The sequence below is a fragment of the Ostrea edulis genome, chromosome 7 (assembly GCF_947568905.1).
Source record: "Ostrea edulis chromosome 7, xbOstEdul1.1, whole genome shotgun sequence".
In the NCBI taxonomy this organism is placed as follows: domain Eukaryota; kingdom Metazoa; phylum Mollusca; class Bivalvia; order Ostreida; family Ostreidae; genus Ostrea; species Ostrea edulis.
The window spans coordinates 49,075,359-49,081,144 of NC_079170.1; the positions used below are offsets into that span (position 1 = coordinate 49,075,359).

The 5,786-nt window shown below is 33.0% G+C and overlaps 1 non-coding gene across 1 annotated transcript; it reads right to left on the minus strand.

The window, feature by feature from the left end:
* Positions 1-3,827: 3,827 nt before the first annotated feature.
* Positions 3,828-3,900, minus strand: Trnas-aga (transfer RNA serine (anticodon AGA)). The gene has a single exon. It is a non-coding gene; the product is annotated as a tRNA-Ser (tRNA).
* Positions 3,901-5,786: the final 1,886 nt, after the last annotated feature.

Genomic DNA, 5,786 nt, shown 5'->3' on the forward strand with positions numbered 1-5,786 from the left:
GCGCTAAAGCATATAGGTCTAACTTTGTGGTACTTTACCTACAACTGGTGACGTCTCGATATGAATGAAAAAATCTTGAAGAGACGCAAAACAAGGAAACTAAACAATCTTCGAGTCAAAGCAGTACTTTATCATCAAACAGAATTAAATCAGTACTTTATCATCAAACACAATCAAAGCAGTACTTTATCATCAAACACAATCAAAGCAGTACTTTATCATCAAACACAATCAAAGCAGTACTTTATCATCAAACACAATCAAAGCAGTACTTTATCATCAAACACAATCAAAGCAGTACTTTATCATCAAACAGAATCAAAGTTTTCGTCAGCATTTAAGATTTATGAATTCATCTTTGATTGTTACCTAATGCAGAAATCTGCAGTATAACGATTGAGTGAAGTAGGTAAGAGTACACCAGCACATGTCAGCCAAGTGTACGCCGACACGTGCCAGAAAATTTGTTCACAGATATAAGTGAATTCAAATCCTGTATTGAACCAGTTTAGAAGGCACAAGGAAAATTACAACCAAACTTGTGTGAAATAAAATCAAATTAAGTCAAACATTAGGCTGGATCATCCCGAGGTTTAAGCATCCACAACCATCTGGCCACTCTGTTCATTTGTTTTCTGAAACTCAAAGCGAGGATTATCGAAATGTTGATAAAAAAACGTCTAGTGGCTAATTCTACGTTTGCGCCCTTCGGATATACTTTGAGATAATCCTTATAAGTTTAAGCACACATTTTCCTTTGAAAGAAAAAAGTACGACATGCCGTGACAGTTTGATTTCTTTGTTCTTTGCAATTGACCTATCAATATATCTATTGAAGTGTTCAAATGTCTTAAGAAATGATACTACATTTATTTAGATCATTTCTTTCACATGCTATGGATTACTTAAGAATTTAAGATTGTGAAAAGAAATGCCCCTTAACTAAAGGAGTGACAAAAACCATATCTTCAGTCTTCTTACATTATACTCATTAATTAATCTTTAACTTGACAGATACAATTTGTGTCTTATCAATGTGATCTTTGCATGTCCAACTGAAATACTATGGCTTAGGTCATTACTCCCATGGGGCAGGTGGAATCACTCTGTTGTATGATGCACGCGCATGTTAATTAAGTCTTTGCATTTTTGCAGCACAATATATGTATTGCATATTTATGTCATCATTGTTAGAAAAATTTACCATCTATACAACTTATATAGTTGTATTTCTTAACAATGATATAATCATTTTTGAGTAAGTTACTCCAATACTCTTACATTTGCAGGGATTTTAAACTGCAGTTTCACAATTCTCTACAGGTGCACCAATTGACTAAGTTTTTTTTATTCTAGGATTGAAATCTTCATGAGCCCAAAGAGTTACGACATGTATGGCTACATTATCTTAATCAAAGGTCACAGTGACCTTAAGGTCGGTGCGACACATCTTCTACCCAAAATGCCAAGTTTGATGATTCTAGGTTAAATAATCGTCGTTATAAACCGGACAGGGTTTTTGTCACATTTGTCCATATCACCTTAAAGGTCACAGTGATATAACTGTAAAGTGCAAAACACTTTCTACCCAAGATGCATCCGTTAAGAAAACTTGATGATTCTAGGTATCATAGTGAAGAAGTTATGATCCGGACATGAAGAAACTAACAGGCATGAACGCCATAATATGATACATCACGTCTTTGACGCAGGTAATTAGAAAAAGCCCTATTAAATTTTTTTAAACCATAGGACAATCTCTCACAGATATGTGGTCAAGAATGAACACGTTCAAACCTAACAAAAGAACAAAGATATAAATTTATTGGTGCATTTACAAAGGCGGTACTGCTTTTCGATTGGGGAGTACACGTTTGACCTTGTAAAAATTCACAGCAAATACTGTAGTCAAGGTCAAAGCGAGTAAGACTGATTATGGTGTGTCAGTAGGTCCATACATCGTGAATCCATTAATGATTCACTTCTTTTTATCAATTTTTTTTATGCCCCCGAGATCGAAGATCTGGCGGCATATTGTTTTTGTCTCCTCTGTCATTATGTCTGAAACTTTAACCTTGCTAATAATAAATATTTGAATGATATTGTAAATGAAAATGGCATAAAACCTTTGGAATGGTTTGATGACAAACTTATATGTAAAAAAAAAACTGGATGTGTGAATATATGATTATAAAAACAGTCATAACAAAAAAAAAAGTTATGAATTTTCAAATATACGATACGAAAACATTTTTCATGGGAATACATCATACGATTTATTATGTAAAGGACATGTTAAAGTGTGTGATATCAATTCAAAGTTGATCTACGAAATTCTTTGCCATGAAAAATTATACCTCCATTACACCAAGCATATTACGGAAAGGTTTTTGAAATGCCAAAAACGGCTTGGAAATCTATTTATGAACAAAAAATATTATCCATAAGAGACAGAAGTATATCAGAATTTAATTATAAATTGTTAAATAACCTATTGTGTAACAGAGAATTGCTGAAGAAATGGAAAATAGTAGAAAATGATTTTTGTGTCTTTTGCAGAGATGTTAAATGTTAAAGAAAACAATGAACATCTTATCTTGAAATGTAAAAATGTTTCTCATATATGGGACATTGTTAAACAAATTTTAAAATTTGATATATTGTGGAAAACAATTGTGATAGGATTTTACTATGAAAACAATGAAAAGACACTCTTTTTGAATAGCATAATATCTCTTATTGTCTGTAAAATATACAAGTTTAAAATGTACTGTAGATTAGATAACAAAGACGAAAAACCTCAAGAAATATGTAATCACATAAAAAGTAAATTGAAGTTTTATACAGAAGTGTACACAAAAATTCAGGACAAAAAATATGCTAAAGTTATGAAAGCAATTAAAGACAAATTGTAATTTATACACCTTTGCAGGTATGACTTTTTCTAATATGAAACCTCCGACAAATATCTGTATATGCACATTTTTAACTATGCTTCAATGTGAGTTTATTTTGAACAATTTGAATTGATTACAAACAACTATATTCCTATATCAAATAAAATTTTGTAAGGAACCTTTTATATACTGGTATTTTTGCAAGAAGTTCCCACTATGAGGAGGGGTCCTGTCCTCCTATAGTGCTGCCATGGGGGTTGTGATATGAACTTTTGAATTGTTAACCCCGCATATGGCAGTTTCAGGTTCTTTATGTACATTATTATATTGTTGTGTTGTTTTTCCGTAAAAATGACAACCTTTTTTGCCATAACATGTTAATAAATTTTGTTTTATAACAGTATACTATATGTGTGTATGTTTGTATGTATGCATATATGTTTGTGTTTTCTACATGTAGATATTTATATGTATAAATTTATATATATATATATATATATATATATATATATATATATATATATATATATGTGTGTGTGTATGCCTATGCCTATATACATCTAATCCAGGGGGCCCCTGGCACCCTAGGTAAAGATTATAAGGGGGTCTCTGCGGAGACTTTACCCCGAAATAGTAATGTATTTTGGAATTAAAGACTGATAATGTGACAGACTCATATTATACATGTATATTGTATGATATGATGGGTATATGTATAAAGAATCAGTTCATTGAATAAAATGCTTAGGCAAGGTAATGTAATTTAAACATGCAGTCAAGCATATAAATTTGGTCACTTTCCCAGTGTAATGGCCTGGGGGTATATAATTATATTTTGGCCAAATGTCCTTGTAAATGTCCTTGTGTCTTTTAATTTCATTGGTGTTTTAGTTTGTCTTATGTCTGTAACAGGAAGGGAGAAAATGCAACGGACCAGACCGGGATTCGAACCCGGGCCCCCTGAATCTCTAGTCAGGTGCTCTACCAACTGAGCTATCTGGCCACCGGCGATCGAACCCGGCTGACCGCTACATTCCTCCCTCCTTAAATATCTTCACACCCTGAAGATATCAACCCAGGATCTTTATCCCCTGGCAGGCATTTTCACCTCTCAGTTCCAGGGGCTGGTCTACGGCACCAAATGTAACAGGAAGGGAGAAAATGCAACGGACCAGACCGGGATTCGAACCCAGGCCCCCTGAATTTCTAGTCAGGTGCTCTACCAACTGAGCTATCTAGCCACCTGTGATCGAACCCGGCTGACCGCTACATGTCATTGGATTGGTCTTGGAGATTTTCCCTCCAAGAGTTCTGCTCTTTGTGGTCAGTCTTTATTCAGTTTTTGAAGAAGAGAGTTGATTTCAGAAGATCTGACATATTTTGACAATTAGACAAGACCGACATTTTTCCTCTTGAATGGTAAGTTAATAATTTATTACTAATGTTAATCTATTCTATAATTCCTTTACTAAATGTTAAATTTGTAATTTTGCATAAAATTCCTTTTGTTGCCACATTCCTGGAATAAATGATCAGTGAGAGTGAGACTTATATAATGTAAATATCTGTGATAGTAATGTATATGATTCGTCTCACTGTGATATTATTTTAAAGTAAAAGTATGTTTTATGAATTACAAGATATTGTAGATATCATAATTAATTTATAGATCAGACCAGTTTGGTGTCATCTGTAAATATTGTTCACTCGAGCCTATTCCCATAGAATGGTATGCTCACCATATGGTTTTTATTTAATTCAATAATTAATAATGTTAATACATATTATAATGATAATTATTGTAAAGTTTTATGATGAAGTTAAAGTCTATAGGACTTGGGAGATTTAATATGTGATGTATACAGGTATAGAGTTATCTCCCTTGATATAGATCACCCATGTAATGCTATAATCGTATATTGGTTGTACATCAGTAATTATGTGAAATTATAGTATTCATGTTTTATATAGCATATTACTTAAAATTGTTAAACATTGTTGTTATAGGGTTTCATCATTGGACAATTCGTGCATTGGTAACGCCTGAATAAACGGCTTGTCGAGAACCCAAACAGGTGTTCCTGTTATTACTTAAGGGATCGAGAAACCTGTTACAATATGAAAAAAAAACTTTTGAACAGTAAGTGTTAGAGCTTTGATATTTCACCCGTGTATTCCTTGTGACAAGACCTTTCCGTGGGTACCAACATTTTTACTCTGTGACCTTGGAGTTTGACCTACTTTTTAAAAACTTTAACCTTGCTAATAACTTTTGAACATCAAGTGTTAGAGCTTTGATATTTCACATGAATATTCCTTGTGACAAGACCTTTCCATGGGTACCAAAATTGTGTTTAAAAAGCTATCGTGTAGTACATGTAAATGTACTAATTCAAATATAATTATACATTCCGGGAACCTTCCATACCGTGATTATTTCGTTTTACACAACAATGTTATATTGAAATGTATGAATGCTAAATGCCAAGAACAATACATATCAAAATAAAAAAACAAAAAAAAAACAAGATATTTACCTAAGTAGCTTAATCTTGCTCATTAAAATAATTTGAATTGTGTGCAAAAAATTATCCACATATTTAACGTTCCTACACATATATACATGTAGGTATACATTTTGCCCCGCCCTCTTCCTTTCAAGGAAGCATTGGGTCATAACTCAATTTCTATTCCATCCGTCCTGACATTAAAAACTTGGGCCTAAACCATATATAATGTCTTTAAAAATGTCCCCATCTATCAAAGAGATGTACGCTGTATAGATCAACTCCCAAAATGATTTGACGCCTACCCCAAAAAAGCAACAACAACGAAAGTTCAAAGCAAACCAGTTTTTTGACTTCAAGCCATATGAATCACAAAAACATC